This window comes from Centrocercus urophasianus, unplaced genomic scaffold, assembly GCF_019232065.1.
Source record: "Centrocercus urophasianus isolate 14NV4802_14NV808 unplaced genomic scaffold, USGS_Curo_1.0 seq_10, whole genome shotgun sequence".
NCBI lineage: Eukaryota > Metazoa > Chordata > Aves > Galliformes > Phasianidae > Centrocercus > Centrocercus urophasianus.
Window position 1 is genome coordinate 22,002,971 of NW_024884142.1, and position 18,880 is coordinate 22,021,850.

Below are 18,880 nucleotides of genomic sequence, written 5' to 3' on the forward strand. Positions count from 1 at the left end.
CTCTTTTCTTCATGCTTATCACACCATACCTCTCTCATCTTTCCAAGCTTATTATGAACAGAGAGCTCATTTCAACCATCAATCACATCCTGCAGAAAAGTCAATTTGGATTTATTCTATTGCTGGACTCCCTAGCTCTCAGAACTATCTATATAAGGTTATTTAAAAACAAAAGCAAAAACAAAAACAAACAAACAATAAACCAACTCATGAAGTACGAGCAGGTCTCATATTACATAATCAGATAGAAATATGGAAAAGATACTGTGTGGATAGAAAATGATAAAACAGCACCTAGTTCCAACACCTGCTATCAGCAGGGCTGCCCCCCACCAGCTCAGCTGCCCAGGGCCCCATCCAACCTGGCATTGAGCACCTCCAGGGATGGGGCATCCACAGCTTCTCTGGGCATAATACAGAACTGAGAAAGCACAGTTGGTGAAAAGCATCTAGCTGAATATTTTAGCTGTTGCTTTTAATATTTGGTTTGAATTTTCAGTTGTATTTCAGAAGCAAAACCAAGCAATCCATTAATTAAACTTAGTAATGATAGCTAAATTAAGAAAAGCAATTGGCACTGAGAAAGCACAAAAATGATCCAGATAAATTAGGTATATGGCTGGCAAAAATAAGCTAACACCGAGCTCAGAAAAATGCAAGCAAATGCAGAAGAGAGAAAATACTGCAAGATGTCTTGGAGGCAGTAATGGATGGACAACAGTTCACAAAGCAATCATTTCATACTGTGGAAAAGCAAATAAAAAGCTGGGGGCTCGTGACTCGTCCACACACATTGACCCATCAGTACGTACTGTGGTCTCCCTCCATCTGGCACCTGTAGAGCTATAGCTCAAGTGCAACATTTTGTTCCATATCAATAATACAGACAAATTACAAAGAATTTTAAAACAATCAGGTTAACAAGTGGGAAGAAATGGTAGTCCTCAACTTGTGCAGCTCAACACGATGATGAAAAGTGATGTCCAGTGGGAACATAAATATTCACCATATCCTGAAAAGGACAATGGGCTACTGCCCACTTAGCCACTGCTAAGTGAAGCCTAGGAAAAAGCAGAACGTGATTTGAACACGACAAAATGCTTCATGTTAAGGTGGGATCTGTTAGGCTGTGGAACATCCTTCCAACAGCCAAGCCAGAAGGCTCCAATGCAGAAGCATCTTACCATGTGACCTGACCACAGAATTAGCGATGGTTATTGCCAGCAGAATCTGGCCACAGGTGCCACTGACCCAACAGGGACATTGCCCTGTGGATCAGAGGCACAAGCACCAGGTCCTTCTGGTGACACAGTCAGAGAATGACCTGCAGAAACTTACTTCCAGAAACTCTGAGGAAGAGACTAGCAATACCCTGAAAATAGGGCACTTATGGTGGTATTACTGTTCAACTTGCTCTGAAAGCACTGTTGTTGCCATGGAACATGAATTCATTCCCATTTTGCTGCTCCATTTTGATGGACAAAAAATGAACCTGTTAGGTGAAGGTGTGGTTATTAACTATTACTTGAATTAGGTATTTAGGTTTGATACACCTTAATTTTCTGAATAGCAATGACAATGCAATTATATTTCCTGTAGTCTCTCAGCACTAGACTTTTTGAAGCAAATTTTACTCTCTTAAACTGCGGCTAAGAAACTCACAATTTTTATTTTTTTTTAACATCTCCTTCCCTCATTGGTTTTCACTTGATGAGCACTAATATAACATAGACTGCTATGCCTTACCAGTGAATAGTTGGGACTCCTGAAGTTCTTCCTTGAAATATTACCCTTGTAAATAAAAGCAAAAATAAATGCGGTTTTCCCTCTAGAATCTCTACCCGGAGATTTCTACCTGACTGCAGCTATTTCATTCCTACACTCTACAGACTATATTTCTTCCTGCCTCTGCTCCTGAAGGATAATTAACGTTTTGTTATAAATCTTTATTTCCTGTGAGTCTCACACTGCTGTCTTCTTGTGCTTTCTCTCCTTCTATTTTCCCTTCCAAATGTACTACCACTTTCCCCTCTATACCTTCAGCTTCATGTTAATCAATCTCCATGAGTTAATTCTGTTCCGATCTTTACTTGCATATTTCCAACAACTAACTTCTGTTCGTTCCATTAAACCTGTGCTGAGAACCTCCTGAAGGTCCTTTATTTTGACTCAGTGCATCTAAACTTGAGTTATGTTTGCTCCCCCTGAAACCACTGATGATAGCAGTGGTTTGAAGGGTTCCCTATATCACTGTTCACACTCTGCACTAAAAAAGCAAGTTCCTTATATTCTTTCAGAATGCAAGCAGAAGCTAACTACAGCATCGAGCTCCCTGTTTTGAGCAGCATTTTGAGAGCTTCTGCTGATAAGTGAAGGTTGATCCTTTAAATTCTGTGGCCATATTTTTACATCAATACTTTCTGTATAGGATTCTTCAGCCAAATTGACCAAAAAAAAATCATATTATTTGTCATATGAGGAAGCAACAACTGTTAAAAAGTAGTTTCTAACCAATCTTCTGTGAATCCTATATAAACTGTAAACATTTATTATGGAGTAAAGTTTAAAAGCTAATTTTAGACCGTACTCATCAAATTCTTTTAAGTAAAAGAATGACATCTCAATTGTAATGCTTTCTATTTTAGTAGCATACTAGTTTAATTATGATTTTGCAAGTCTATGTCCCAGTAAGAACTCTGAAATCCTTTGCAGTATATAGAACTATCTTCTCATTCACTATTTTCAACACAGAGTTATCAGAATGTTCTCAAGACGTAATTAGTATCTGTGTTGTCTCATGATTAAAGCCATTACAGAGGATGTTTCGCACAGTTCTGTTATCTGAAAGTGAATAGTCAGTGCTGTGCATCCGGTATCTGGGTTTGGGGAACACAGCCAAATCTGGCAGTTGTCTAGAAATTCATTTTCACTGAGCAGCTGAAAGCTCATTCAGCAATTTTTCTGTATTTTGACAGCAAAGAAGTACAATCAACAGCTGCTTCTCTGACAGGAATCGTTCCCCCAGTCAGACTTACCCAATTTTAAGTCCTAGACACAATAATACATGAACCAGCCATGCAACGTGAAGTCAGCTCGAAATCTGTCAATCTTTACCATCCCACTCTCTGTTGAATTTTTTATTTTTGTTTATTTTGCTGAGATTCAACCTCTCCCTTTGTCCACTCACATATTTCTGTCTGACCTTATTTTTCTCCAACTCTTGAATGGGCTCCTCATACACCCATCACTTGAGCAGAAGAGTGAAGCAGAAGGGCAAAAGCTCGCTTGATTTTCAATACAAATACAGACAGTGAAAGCATTGTTTTTCCTTCTCCAAACTTCACGCATTCTTCCAAGGCTTACACAGCTCCATTCTGCCTCACTTGCCTTTCACTGCGTCATTCTGTTCCCACCACATGCCTGCTATATGACACATCAGAGCACTGCAGAGATGCCTGAGTTCTTGCTGGTCAAACCAGCTCTGAAACTGGAAGCAGCACAGTTGCTTTTGTGCAGCATTGCATCTTGGTTCAGTCCTGTTTCTCAGTTCAGCTGCTGGCATTACACAGCATTTCAGTTCCCAGTTTGGTCACGCAGTGCCTGAGCTTGATGCTAGCTTGAGATACAAAGCAGCGTGAGTGCTGCACCAAGCCATACACTCATGTTCATAAACCAGGAACCCTTCTTTTAATGAGATTCTGGTTAAGTAAAAACGCTCAGAAAGAAGTTTAGCTTTTAGTTGAATTGCCCATGGGGAAAAAACAAAACAAAACAAAACAGTTTCTGCAGAATAAAATGCCAGAGAAGCTGTGGATGCCCCATCCCTGGAGGTATTCAAGGAAAGGCTGGATAGGACCTGGTCAGCCTGATCTGATGCCTGATTTAGTGGTCAGTTAGCAACCAGCCCGCAGCAAGGGGTTGGACCTAGGCGATCTTCAAGGTCACTTCCAACCCAAGCCACCCTATGATTCTATGAAAATGACAGGAGTGATCCACTAGGGTCTCCTGCATTGTACCTAAGCAATGAATAATTTCTAGACCTCTCTATGCTAGTTATTAATGAAGCTAATCCATAACTTTCAGACACACATATCTAAATTGTAGCGCTTAACAGTGTATCCTGTCTTGAACTGGGGTGTTCATTTTGTAGCACCTATACTTTAAAACTATCCTAGAAAACAGGCAATTTCATGTAGCAGTCTCAGAGAGCTGCTATTCCAGAAGGTTCTCTTAATTTGGAAGAGCTGTCAGAGCACCCTTCTTTACATGAGCAAGCAGGGAGACATTACAAAGCCATGTGGGAGGCCAGGAGACTCCATCCATATGACAGTGCTCATTGTCACGTAGAATGGAAGGCAACTGGGCTGATTTGGGATTGATCTTCAACAGTGGATTTTGGTGAGGAAGCAGCAGTACATCAGATTTCTCTAATGGGAGCTCTGCCATTTATGGGAACAAGCTGCCAGTTTTCTGCTTTTATCAGGGGAAAAGACAGTTGCCAAGAAATGTGTCCTCCACTTGATAGGAAAGAGGCCTGGTAGATCTATTTTCCTTATAGCAGAAATTTCATGAAAGATATATTAAAGAAAAAAAAAAAAAAAGGAACTGAACAGTAGTACTGAGCCAGATAAGTATATATCTGTGCAAATACATAAAACAAATCCAAGCTGTCAGCCTGACCTTGGACTATTCAGAAACCAGAACATCTCCCACAGAATTTGGCTCAAGAGCCACAGACACTACCTGGCGCTGAGCACCTTTCTGTATAAAAATGCCAAACTTACGACACAAATAAGTTAGTGCTGTGCCTCGCTCTGGTGGCTCCTTTGGCCTGCCAAGCACAGACAAGCTGAGTGTTGGTTTGGTACTTCAGGGCCAACTCTGCAGGACTGCAAAGCAGTTATTCGAGCCTATCCCAAAATAATACTCGTAAATAAGCAAAATGACATTGGTGTGTTTTCAAGTTCAAGGATCAGTACCAATGCTTTAGAAACTGCCTTTGTAAGAAGCTTTGAGACATGCAGATGCCCTGATAAATCAGATGCAAGTTTAATTTAAATCATTTCCCATCAGCTGAGATTTCTTTTAGGAGAATTAAATTTCCAGACAGCCACGAGTTCAGCTTGCAGCGAGCAAGGTTCTGTGTGCGGTGATGAGAACAATCCCAATCAGTTCACAAAGCAACAAGCAGGTACTGGGAACTCAGGAGGACTCCTTGCAAAGACTCAGCACGGTGCTGTGATCCTGTCCCTCTGTCCTGTGCCCAGGCTGCCTGCTTTGTTATCTTCTGTTGGCATTTTTGGATGCAAAGCTGATTGATAGAGGTATTAATGAAAGAAGCATATGAAAAGATGAATAGGTCCACTTGACCAGCCAGAAGCTGCATGACTGAAAGGCGCTCCACAATCAAATGAATGCCATAAGCAAACCTACTGCTGACAGCCTGCTTTGTCACTTTGTCACTCTCCTAACAGACTTCTGCAAAACAGGTCCAGGTCTAACTTTCAGAGGGGAGGCCACCTTCTGAAAAACTATCTTTAAGCTAAGATGAAAGTTTTCTTCTCATTCAAGTTTTTTTTTCTTTTCTTTTTTTTTTTAATTTTTTTTTTTATTATTATTATTTTTTCTTCTCTCCAGGGGAAGGCAAACAGATAGAAGGCAAAGAAGAAAATGAGTTTTATTCTCAGACAGCCAATCGTTTCGGTTCAGAGAACTATTGAAAACAACTGATTCTCAGGCTGCGTGCTGCACTTGTTAATGGGAGACTGAAGTACACGGCATCTCTCCCCCTCTGCGTTAAGACAAGTAGCTTCATCACAGCCCATTTACTCGTGTTCTGCTGTGATACACTGCCAGAAGTCTCACAAGAACGTTGCCCAAACAGGGCTTCAACCAACCACCACCGGCTCGCGTCCCGCACCTCAGCTGCCTCCCGCCCACCCCGTGCCCTGGGGGATCCCGAGCCCCGCAGAGCTGCCCACGGCAGGAAGCCCTTCCCGCTCCCCGGCGCATCGTGCGCGCGGTCCCGCCGAGGGGTCCCCGGGGGAATCGGGCCCCGGCGGCCGAGATCGGGCCCTCGGGAGGCTGAGGGCCCGCCCGCGAACCGCCGGCTGCCGGCCGCTCCCCTCGGCCCCGGCCCGGCCCCGCGGAGCCGCGGGAGGAGCCCGAGCCGAGGCCCGGCGGGGCGGCAGGAGGAGCAAGAGCCCGAGCCGGGCGCGGCGGCGGGGCTCCGGCTGCCAGCAGCGCCGCGGGAGCGACTCCTCGGAGCCGGAGGCGGCGCGGAAAGCCCGGCGGGGAGCAGGGGATGCGGCGGCGGGCGAGGGCTCCGCCGCCGCCGGCTTCTGCCTCCGCCTAGCCGCCAGATCGTTTTTTGAGAGGCGGCCGCGAGGCTGCGGCACCGCGACCCTCCGTCCCTCGGCGCCGGGCGGCAGGAAGCGGAGCGCGGCAGGCTCTCGGCGGCTCCCCCCTCCGCGCTCAGCGCCGGCGGCGCGGGCCGCTCCGTGAGCAGCGGGCGCCGGCGGCGGATGCCCGCGCTACGCCACCCCGCTGCTGCCGCGGCCTGGACTGCGCTGCGAACGGGAAGCGCGAGCGAGGAGGCGACGGCTGAGCGGCGGGCGGCGACGGCCGCTCCTTTCCGTCCCAGGTCAGTGCGGAACGGCGGCGAGGGGGGCGCGGGGCGACGGGCCGGGGGCGGCGGGAGCGCGGCGCGTCCCCCCCCGCTCCGCCTTCCGGCCCCTTCCGCCGGGATGCGGCCGAACGGCAGCCCCGCGCCCGCCGAGGGCATGGCGGGAGGGGAGCTTGTTTGTGCGGGGACCCCCCGGCCCCCGCGGCGCTGCTCCGGCCCGGCCCCTGCTGGCACGGGGGCGGGGGGCGGTGGACCCGCCTCGCCCCGCGGCCGGGAAGTTTCGGTGCCCGGGCAGCGCTCCGCCGCCGCTGATTGTTTATCGCTCCGAAAATAGGTCAGGAATAATTTCCACCTCGTTCCCTCGGTGAAGTGCTCAAGCGGCGGCCGCCCGGCCGGGTTGCCGCGCCCGCTCTGGGAAACGCTGCTGTCTGTCTGTCGGGAGCTGGAACGATAGTTTTTATTTTTTAACGTTTTCGTGCAGTGCCGAAAGTTGGCGGCCGAGCGCTGGGAACAGCTGCCGGGTGTTTCCTGGTGCGGCCCCGTGGGTCCGGGCTGCTCAGCGGCCCTGGGAGCGGCCGGGCCGGGAGGGGGAATAACCCCGCAAAAGCCCCACCGCCAGCCCGGCACCGTAAGCCCAGCACAGCGCTGGCTGCAGAACCTGCACGAGAAGCGAGTGCTCCAGTGCGGTTCTGCTGTGTTCCGGGAGGTTTTTAACGTTTTCCGTAGAACTTGCGTGAACACCTTATTGCGTGCATATAGGTTACAAGCGTGCCGCTTGGAAGTTGCATAACGTAGCCGATTTGAAGATACAATTTGTGGGATTGTCGGTCACATGAATGCTGTGACTACAGAGGTGTTCGGGGCCTTTGCTCCTTGCAGTGGACTTTTTTGATTGAAAAGTAAGCAAACTTTCTGTTTTAAGCCTTATCGTTGTATTAGGTGACTGGGTGTAGGTGGCCTTCATGTTTTAGTGGGGTTTGCTTTAAGAAGTGCAGCTGTCTAATTGCTGAGTTATGTGTGGGTAAGGCAAGCAAAAATTCACACACTGCTTTTTGTTCTTTGGGCTAATCAGTAGGAAATGCTGCTGGCGTGATACACGCTGCTCTGTACTGCTCTTTATTACATTTCAATCACTTGAATGTCTTATGGAGCGTTTTGATTGTGGAGAAGAAGTGCTTGGCCCTTACTAAAGGAAAGCTGAGCTCTGTTGGAACGTTACGGCTTTTTCAGGATGAAAAAATGTTGGTTTGTGAAAGAGCAAATTAAGTATTTCAGCGTAGTTTGTATTGTTCTGTTCAACAGTTCTTTGCCCGTTGACACTGAAAATGCTGGTTTGCAGGTAGTGAGCAATAAACCAGGCTGTAGTTGGATTCTTACATATACTTAAACTGAATGCAAAAGAATCATCACCTTGCTCTGTTTCTTTGACTGTGACAGTCGCAGTGCGAGTACCTGCATCTCACACATCAGGGATCGGCTGCAGCTCTGAGCCCATGCCTTGGTGGGCACCTCTCATTTTTCCCTTTTTAAGTAGCATAGCTCAATGCATCAGCACTCCTTCACTAATCAGTAAAGATTATATTAGAACTCGTTCTTTGGTATGGTTTAAATTTGCTTGATGTGACATACAGTCCTATAAAACTGGTCATTCGCAGCAATATGTGAAACTACTGTATTAGTAAAATTGATTTGTTGTCTTCACTTTAAGCTATAGTAAATATGAGTGGCCTGAGAAAGGTTTGATGCGTAATCAGTAGTGGTCAAGTGAAGGCAGGAATCAAAATCTCAAAACTGTGATTCTGAGGAACATGCCACACAACCAAATACGTTTGTTGATTGAATCTAATTCCACTGCTGTAGAATTTAGTTCTGAGTTCAGCAAAAGCCCAACAATAACATCTTTTATTCTGTTCAGGCTGCAGAAGAAATAAGCCTCAGTGTCTGTTCTGAACCCACCAAAGCTCCCATGCAGATAAGAACAGTAGTTTTGTTCCAGATCTTGTCTCTAGGACTGTCTCTTGCATTTTATACCCCACAGAATAGTAAACATAGTTCCCAAGCAGAGAAGAGGAGTGAAGATCAAAATTCATGCTGCTGGATTTACTGTCATTGCCAGTACATCAAGAAAGACTGAGCCTCTGCTGGACTTGATTGTTGTGGTTTAAGATGTTAATACACTGTAACAGAATGTTCTGTATTTTGGTGCAAGGTCCTCTTTGACAGTGTTGACTATGCATGTAAGTGGCCAGGAGAGCGAATGCTGACAGGAAGGTGGAGTGGATTGCTGTGAGTGGCAAGGTCTTAAACTACTGCAGGTAGGGAGGTGTGGGAGCCTTATCACATCTCTGATTCTCATAGTACTGTTTCATGTTCTTGAAGAGAAGCTAAATGTGCCAGGCTGGGAGACAGGTACCTAAATGTTCGTAGATACAATGCTGAATGTTGATGCCTTTGTGTGTGGATGCTGTCCTGAACAAATGTGGAAGTTAAGCTGTTAACAAAGGTGGATCTTAATGTGAGAATTATAATAAATTGTTGGGAATTTTTACTACTGTTGACTGTTTCAATATTTGTAGTTGTTATTGATAGAAGCTGGTGCTTCTTGTTCTTGCTTGTTAAATGATTCATCCTCTCCTTTGTGTATTCTGTCCTGAAATCTTTTTGTTCTTTTGCATGCAGTGGTCCCCAGCCACTGCAGGGTAGCCTTGGTGGGAGACACTCTGTAGTTAACCAGGGTTGAAGTGCTGCATTTGCATTGTGTGGGATTTCCTCCCTCCCACTTTCCTCCTTATGGAAAAGTACGATCTCAGTAGTGCTTTATATTGCTTTCATGACAGGGGAGAGAAGTAGCATCTGTGTATCGACCAGTAATTGTTCACGACGGGTATTTATTCTGTGAGCCTGCTGCTGTATGTCAGCAACCTCTGACAGGGTGTTGGCTCAGAAAGCACATAGCCAAAGTGTTCAAGTGGGATACAAGCATGTTCCATTTCTTTTCTGGTTGAACTATGAACATAACACTTATTAAATTATGAATTAGTCTTAAATTCATTTTTCCCTGCTGGTGGAAAAGCTTTGAAAATGTGACCTTCTAATGAAAAGTGTTTTGGAATGTGTTATATGTGGTATATAGGAGCCTTCAAGACTTTGCGTCTTGCTGGTTTAAATCAGGAGGAGCAACAGACTGCATCCGATCGGTCGAATACACTCAAAGCTGCTTTTTTTTTTCCCTGTGAACTATCTACAATCGTACTGCTTCTGAGTAGATGCCATTTCTGCAGCAAAGCCACGCAGAACAGTGTTCTGCTAACATTCATGTGCTTTATGTTTTCTGTGTCACAAGGCACGTGCCTTTAAGTTTAAGTATTTGTTGATTTTGGCTTACTGTAGCATTTCACTGAGCACATTTTGATGACGCTCATTCATGGAATATATCTCAAAGTATTGTGCATGGAAAGCTCTGTCATTGTCAAAGTATGAACACAGCAGCTAAATATTTATGCGTTTGTTTCTAGCGAAAGCTGGTGGTATGTTGGTAACGCGGTGTAGCTGATGTTTGTAGAAGTCTGTCTTACAAATTGTCTTCCTTAGAGAACAATACGTGGAACATTTGTGGTAGCATGAGTATACAACAAAGGGTATACGAGAAGAAAATCTGAAAGGGAGGAAATAGTTTGCTGTAGTTTGAGGTCAGGGAAAAGTTAGGTGAGCGAACTGTGTTTACTTCAAGCAGGAAATCTGTGACAGCACTATTCTTGGAAAGAACAGGCGGAGAAATAAGGAGCAGAGTGGAGCCTCCAAGAGTTCAATTTATAAGCAGAACAAAGGTTGAAAGTGCGAAAACGGACTGAAATGGCTTCAATTCTATTCATGGATTTTCTTTAGTTTTTGGATTTGGGGGCATTTTCAGTGCTAAGAATTGCAATCCTCTTTTGGGAGCAAAACATGAAGTCTCCCTTATCAATATTTCTTACTAAAAATAAATGCAGAATTTCTTCCTTCCTAAGTTACATGACTTATATCAGGAAAATTAAAAGCAATCTTTTTCAGATATATATTTTTAAAACGAAAAGTTACTCAGTTGTTAATTCTAATCTTATATAATTGTATGTGTGTATATTCAAACACATGTATCCTTATATATAAAGCCCCTAGTTTGCTAAATCTCATTTTTAAATCACCAACACCTTCTCCTCACCCAAATTCTTAGATTTAAGTACAAATCCGCAGCATTTGACAGTTGTACAGGAAGCCTTACCTTTAACTTCTTGTTTTTCTGATCCAGCTCTGCTTACTTATAATCACGGCCTTGTTCACTTGTTTTAACTTAATGAATTTGTTACTCTAATGTTTTACTGATCATGCCATAGGTCATTTGTTACCTATTGTACATGCAGGATGTCAAACCAGATCAACTAATCCTGCTTTCTGGTTATAAAATAAGTTGAACTCTCTTTTTGCTTTAGATGATTTTCTGAAGTTAGTAAACCAAGTATCCCTCTAAGGATTTGAACTTTTGATATCAGAATGACTCACAGTATATCTTTTATTTTCTTTCTGTTAAAGCTCATGGAAGATATGCAGTATTACTTGCTCTCCTGCAGGTTTAAGAATTACTTTTTGCAGAAAATGCCTTCTTCCCAGGCTGTCAGTTTAGTTGCCACTTGATTTTTCTGCGTAATGTTTGTAGATTTCCTTATAAAAAAATTCCAACTAACTAGTGTAGGTTAGAATTGTCTTTCATTAGTAAAGATATTTGTATATCTAGTCATTTAAATCTAGCTGCCTATCTGTTTGAGGCCCATCTAGCTTTCCATAAATGCATTATTTTTTTTTTAATTTTCTGGGCAACCTGAGAATAAATCAACGATCAGGTAATTCCAGAGCCTGGGATTTTATGTATGTCTGACCGTAAATCCCTCAGCTCAGTGAAATAAGTTGGATCAAAATACGCCACAGTAGCGTGGATATTTGAGGCGCCAGAGCAACGGGGCAGAGGTAATAGAAAATTTGCATTTACCTCTTTTCATGTAAAATGGCAAAGAGAGAAAGCCTTATCATAGCTGAGGTCAATACTAGACGTAACAGTGGAAGCTGCAGCTCCAGACTTATGCTGTCATGTCTGGCTGGGCTTTTCCTACTGAAAGCCCTTGTCACTCAGGGAGAAGCTCGGTGCCATCAGATTTAACCTGGCACTAATTTTACATTGCATGTTCTTCAGATACGATCCCTTCTGTGGAAAGGGCGTTGTGATACTGTGATAGTAATTTGAATGTCAGCTCAGGCTACAAATGCTTCTTTTGACTGCTGGCTGGTGACAAGAAGTTTGGACAGGAATGTACCTGTCTTTTGACTTGTGAGATCTATGAAAGCTGGTGGAGTTTAGATTGGAAAATAAATCTGGAGTCAGGATGATAAGCTTTGAGTTTGTCCCTCTCAAACACAGAGATGAGGGTCTGTTTGAAAACTCATAATCCACAGAGTTGGGAAAACCTCTGATAACTTGGCTCCTGGTAGTTGGGCTTCTTTTCTCTGTGTTTTTCTTATTCTAGCTGCTGCATATTTGAAAGGGGCATATAAGGAATCCAATGATTAAAAATTGGTAGTGTGTACATTTCTGACTGAATAGGACAAGTAAATTGTAGGGGGAAAAAAAAGGATGAACAGAAACTGTTCAACATTACCAAAAATTGTTTACAAGGCAATGCCTTGTGATTGCTGTCACGGTTCAGGCTGATTCCAAAATCAGTTTAGTGTTTTGTTTTGATGTAACCCTTCACGTCTACCCATTGAAGGTGCTGAAGGTGATCATTAAGTTGGTGTTATTTTGAACGTTGCTCCTAAGCACAGCAATGCCATTTTGCATTTGTGTCAGTTCTTCTCACAGCTCATCAGTCAGCACTGTTCTGTCAGGAAGGTGGCATGTGGGGAGGGAAGAGGGGCATCAAGCTATTAAGCTGTGGAATAAGCAAAAGCAAAACTCTATAGCGTTGCTGTATTCATGTGTTTAACAGGGACTGTGCACATAACTTCCTTTGGTGCTGTGTGGGGCAGAGTGAGTAAGGAAGGCGTGTGGAGGGCTTTTTACCTCTAAAATGACTGCGAGAAGGGCAAATTGTTCTACAGTTGCTGCCCTTCAAGCCTCTTTGCTTGGCTTCTTTTGATGTGAAGGGAGCTCTGAGGGGCTGCTGTCTCCCTGCTGCAGTTCTCCGTCCCTTCCCCATCAGGGTGGTGAGAGCTATTTGTGGAGCTGTGCTTTGAAACAGGATAAGGAAGTGATCTGATGGAGCTCTGCAAAAATAGATGATTCTAAAACGGTAACTAATTCATTTTAAAATGCTGTCCCACGAGCAATGTGTTGTGGGAGTGAGATGCTGTGAAGATAGAAATGAGCACCTGGGATGGGAGCTTGTCAAGCTGCTGATGGTGTTCTGGTGTAATTTCATGAGAAGAGAGAGCTTGAATCTTGCTGAGTTCATGCTCATTTCTTCAGGATTGGGTATTAATATTGGCCTAACTATGGACAGATCTTTCTCTTCTAAAGCAAATAAAAGAGAGCAAGGAGTGATCTTATTTAATTTGATGCTTTTTTTCTTTTCTGAATTCTATTCCTGTTGGGTATGATCTGGTTCACACCAGGCTGCAGTGGTAGAAAAGAGTGGTAATGTAGACTTAGAAAGGTTAGATGTGCTCCAAGTTGGTGCTCTTAGATTTGGAATTGAGCAGGAGATAAGTTGCTGGAGATGCCATCTGAGCTTACAGGAATCAGCAGGGTTCTTCCTTGCCTGGTCACTATTAAGACAAACAAGCAGCAATAAGGTATTACGCTAAACTGACATGGAGGTTGCCTCAATGTATGTCTGAAAACTGGATGTATAAATGGTTTTAACACGTGTTCTGGGATACTTCTCCCGTGACCACGTTAGCTTTGTGAGGTCAGTGCTCCCAGTGGCAGTCGATTTAATTGTCCTTCAACTTACGTTTGCATCATATAGTCAGATCTAAATTGCATTATACTAAAAGAAAACAGATTTGAATGTAAGGCTAACACATGCTTTGTGTACCAAAACAATTGCAGGGAGGGTCTTTGAAGAATCTGTGGTTAAAAATCATGAACAAAGAACAAAATAAGAAGCTATGACATTTCTCTAATCGGTATTGAGTAAAGGCAGTGGGCAGATTTCAAGCAGATGACAACAATGTTTATATTTTCAGAATTATAATGGTGGTTTTTTTTGTTTTTTTTTGCTTTTAATATCAAAGAAGCAATCTTTTAACTTGAATTTGTGTGTAATAATGCTTGTCTCAATCTGCTTTGCTAAACTGGTGGGAAACTGGAGCCAATCTGTAACAGAAAAATTAATATCAGAGTTACATTTTTATAGATATATTCCTGTGAAGTCAGCTCCAAGTCAGCTGACTTTGTGTTAGGTTATTAACATTATGTGTTAAAAAATAAATGAGGCTCTGATGCAGTACCCCCATCTGTCAGTGAAATCATTTCTGTCTGCTGAAAGGTCCGAGCGAAGCGCCTGTCCTTCCATCTTGGCACATCCAGCCTGTCATCACAGATGGTGTTCGTGTAGGAGCTACCAAGGATGTGGCTTTGTGACCACTGATCCTGGATCAGATTTACTGTCAGATTATGTACTGTAACTTTGATCAGGCAGGCAAACTATCACGTTTCTCAAGTTAATAAGAGTACACAATATATCATTTGTGCTGACTTAATGCCTACTGTGGGAGGAAAGACGGTAACTATTTGGCGTGAAGCCTTCCAGTAAAAATCAACCTGTCAAATCTAAACTGTATTTACTGTCTGGTCAAACTGTGACCTCGTAGTAGGTATGGGAACAATGACTTAACTCAATAAATGGTGCTCTGTTTTATTTACAGAATTGCTACTTAAAAAATAATTCAGTGAGGACGTACCATTAGATTTCGTATTTATTTCTCTTGAAGATCTATTTTTTAATAATGAATTTGCTTGTGCTGGGAAGGAAGTTGCAGTAAGTGACTTGAGCATTATTCTGATTCATGAAATACTGCAGAGTAATGACAGCAACAATCATTGCAGACATTTTAATGCCAAATTCATTTGTACACGTGAGAGCTGTTTTTTATTTCATTGCATTTCCTGGCACATGGAATTCAAAAAAGTGTTGATTTTCTTGCTTTATGAGTAGGAAAAGGAAATATGTTTTAAGTACACTGAAAGAAATCCTTACTAGCTCTTTATGAAGAACTTCTTCAGTTAAATCGAATCAAAATGTTTTATCAAGCTTCCTTTTCCCAGTCTATTAATTCCTACACAGTACATCTTTCTTGAATTCTTGAGATTATGATATGGTGAATATATTGTTATGCAGTTTGCGATTTAAGCCAAAATAGTACAGCTTGCAAATTTGTTGTTGTTGTGCTGGTTGCTTTTTTTTTTTTAGTTTATTGTAAGATCATTATGTGCATTAAGTTCAAAAAGACTTTTAATTAAATATTTGGAGTAATCACTTAATTTTTCTTTTTGCCCCATCTTGCTCTTCCAAATAGCTTGTTAGGAAAGAATAGGTTGGTTGTATGAAGTGGAAATTATAAGCAAAATAAGTCCACTCTCCTTGGCTCTTAGTGCACAGATGTGGTATAGTTGCATCGTTTTTCTCATTTGGCTGCTGGTTGGGACCAAAGGGCTGATTTACGTGGCAGCACCCATCCTGTGCCAGTACTTTTCATGGAAGTGCTGCATTTCACTGGGTCTTGATGGCAATCAAATTTCTGCCAGTTATTTCTTACCCTTTAATCATTACTTTTAAAATGTGTTTTGTATTGTTAGAGGAAGTCCTTTTAAAAAGCAAATAAAGCATTCAGTTAGGTTTGTTCATGTTCTGTTTCCTCTTTCTTATGAATTACAGTTGAAAACCATTGCTCAATTTCACCAAATGTGAAAGAGGAGTAGGGCTCTCAAGGATGATGTATACTGTACATTGACAGCCAAAAAGGGGAGGCACTGCAATGAATGCCCTATCTGGGAGGAAAAATACAGAAGTCAGCAGCTGTGTGGTCCGTTTTGCAGCATCTGGCCACTCGCACTCGGTATAGATAGGTCCGTAGTACCTGCAGGATGTGTGATCTTCTGCTTGGTCAAGTTGTCATGGCCAGACAGAGGGTTATCATAGTGGAGGGAGAGGAATGCATCTGCAGGATGTTACTCTGCTGCTCACAGAAACTTTCATGTTAAACTTTGTAATGAGGAAGCTTAGAAATGCCATGTCATTTGTCAGGCAAAATGCAGTGCTAAGGTAAAAGGGAATAAGCCTAATAAACGTTCAAGATGAATTATTACATCGCACGTGATCTATTAACAAGGCAGAAGAAAAAAAATAATTGAACGTATTGATGATTTCCATGCTCAGTGGGAATAATCAAGTTGTCAGCTCAAAGTAGTGAGTGTGGTTTTTATCAATGTCCTGCACAGCAGGCCAGGTATTGGTTCTAAATTTAAAGGATAATGTGGGAAAACTTGATTGATGGTTGTTTATCTAGTCCATGGTAGTGTCATAATTGTTCTGCACCAGCTTTGTTAGAAAAGGTGAATCAAGCCATGCAGTGGCTGTCTGCGAAGTAAAACAGCCTCAGAGAACCTACAGGAAGAGAACTGTCATAGTTGGGTTTTGCCCTGAGCATATAATATTCGGTTGTTGTTTAACTCTGTTCAAGTGAGAGGAGATATTTATATTCAGATATTGAGTACTGTGCAGAGTAATAATCTGCAAATAATAAATCCTTATATAAAGCAGTCTATTCTGTTGGTTCTTTCTGAGTGGTAGTTGTGTTTAATACTGAGTTAATTTGAATAAGGTATCCTAGATACCTCTACTTAACATTATGTTGGTGTTTTTTTCCCTTGTTTTACAGAATGATGTTTATGCAACCCAAAACTCAATTAGCATTTCTTAATGTATCTCTCTCACCTTTTTGATTATGGAGGACTGGGCTCTGGTAGTAGTGCTGAGGAGCTCTGGTCATCAGCCAGGATGCTGTGATGCTGGGTGCTGCTCAGGTCCAAGAGGATTTTAAAAGAAGACAAGTGAGTTCTGCTTGATGCAGAGGTCTGGGCTCTCCCTAGAGAGCTTGAAATGCAGAAGGAGAGGTGAAATGATCAAAAAGAAGGCTGGCTCTTTGCAGCACCATGCTGAACTAATACATGCAGTGAATTACACTTTTCAGCTTAACAGTAATTAAAACAAAGGCGGATATTAGCTTGGATATGTTTTGGCCATCTAGATAGTTGAAACACATTCCTGATCACAGACAGTAATGTTTGACAGCTCCTGTGCATAGTCTATGAGAAAAGTAAATGAAAAAAAAGTACTATTTAGGTTTACAATGAGCTTGTGCTATTGTGCACGCTCTGAAAGTAAGCATTGGGAATAGCTGTGCAGGTCAGGGTAAGATCTCTGTTTCAGCCACAATGAGTTTTAGCTGAAGGCTGCGTCCAAGAAACAGCTAAAATTGGAACTGAAGACAGTTCTCAGGTGGGGAGGACAAATCTGTGAGTCATCAGCACAGAGATAGATGGCGGTTGAGTTGGTGTTGGCAGATACTGGATCTCTGAGTATAAAGGGAGAAAAAGGTCAGGCAGAGCGATGTACAGAGCTCCTGCAGGAACTTAGAAGAAAGCATTACTTAAAGAGTGATGAAGGCTAGGAGAAAACTAGAGGAAAATAAGCATTTTGTTTTGCAGGATTCTGTACTTTTGGTTTTGACCTCTACTGAGTATAAAAAACTAAATTTAAGTCTAATCTTACCTATTCTGAGGATTTTGTGCTCACTCTCTTCTTTAAAAACAAACAAACAAAAAAAAGAGCTTCATCCTTTAAAAAGTAACCCAACCAGCAAAGTATGGTGCAGTCTGTATTGTGCAGTTCAATAAGTGTCATAAAAGGCAGTGTCGTTTTGATGTGATGTTATGGTACTGGAATTTTACCAGGGCGTTAAAGATATTTTGTGGTGTTGAAGATGTTATGTTACACATGACAAGCACAAGCATTTTCTATTTAAAAAAAAAATCCGGGTAATTTATTTTTTATGCTCCAGTTTCTCTATTTTCTCCGAAGCTAAAGCAAAAACAGTTTAGTTTCACAGCTTGCCTGCACAAGTTGCAGTAGGTTTTGTGTTTCTCTGAAATTCATACAGAAGGGACACAAAGTTCCTCTAAGAAAGCATGAATAAGCATTCCTTTCTCTTTGTGTCTAAAATCTAAAGGATATCAGATAGAGTGGGGAGTTTGCTCTAGGGAAGTATGTTCTTAGGGCCTGTATCCTGAATTTTAGCCAGGGTAGCTTTGTCTCCTGAGCAGGAGAGACACAGGGTTTAGCAGGAACATTTCATCTGACCTGTTACTGGAGGTTGTCTCCTCTACTTAGCCATGTGGGGCTGTGTGGGGACATGAGATGCATTTGGCAACTTGGGCTGGAATCTCCTCTTGCCACCTTGCTGTGTTGTTGGTGGTGATCTGGGATTGCCTCTGGAGACCAGGTGGGCTGCGGGGCACGTGGGGTGTGTGGAGCCTTGTGGGAGCTTGGTAGTCAATTTCCTCAGCACACACAGAGGTGGTTTGACCAAATGTGGCAACATCAGCTTTGCCAGGGCACCAGCTTCAAGAAGCATTTTATTTTTTGGCTTAATTTTGGAAAAGTCAGACTGCTGCACTTGCGGAAAGCTGAAAATGTGGTAGGAGGTGAGGGCAAATGGGAGAATGGTGGTGGAAGGTACATATGTGTGTTTGCTGGAGAGAATTCATTATATGAGGACACAGGGAAGGAGAATAAAGAACATTAGTACTGAAGAGCTCCAGAGAAATTGCACTTAGTAAAACATTCTTGTTTTGATTTGTTTTTTTTTTGTTTTCTAGTTCAAGCAGTATGCTTTTGACAGCAATAGTGAAGAACTGGAAGACTGGTTAATTACTGTACTAAAAATGGAGTATTTACCAGTAGAGGTAAGATATTTTTTGGATGTACCATGGTTTTATTTCTTAGCTTTGTCTTGCAGTTCCCAGTCCAAGAAGCAGATTAATGGCATTGTTTGACAAGCATTTCACTGAGAACAAAGCTGCTTTAGGAGGTTTCTGCACACCTCCATCTGTCTTTTCATTGCACTCAAAGGTGCTCTGATGTAGTTGCTATGAAGTATTACTAAAATGATTAAGTAAAAAAGAAAAGAAAAGAAAAGAAAAGAAAAGAAAAGAAAAGAAAAGAA

The 18,880-nt window shown here is 42.6% G+C and overlaps 1 protein-coding gene across 4 annotated transcripts in view; it reads left to right on the forward strand.

Moving 5' to 3' along the window:
- Positions 1 to 6,558: 6,558 nt before the first annotated feature.
- Positions 6,559 to 18,880, forward strand: part of FAM135A (family with sequence similarity 135 member A) — an 81,669-nt gene continuing 69,347 nt past the window's right edge. For 3 of the 4 annotated variants that reach the window (XM_042825502.1, XM_042825673.1, XM_042825748.1), the window contains exons 1-2: positions 6,559 to 6,643; positions 18,534 to 18,620. The gene's annotated coding sequence lies outside the window, so the exon portion shown is untranslated. Of the gene's footprint in view, positions 6,644 to 7,374; positions 7,525 to 18,533; positions 18,621 to 18,880 lie in introns of those variants that run through there. The other variant, XM_042825585.1, reaches the window with a different exon arrangement.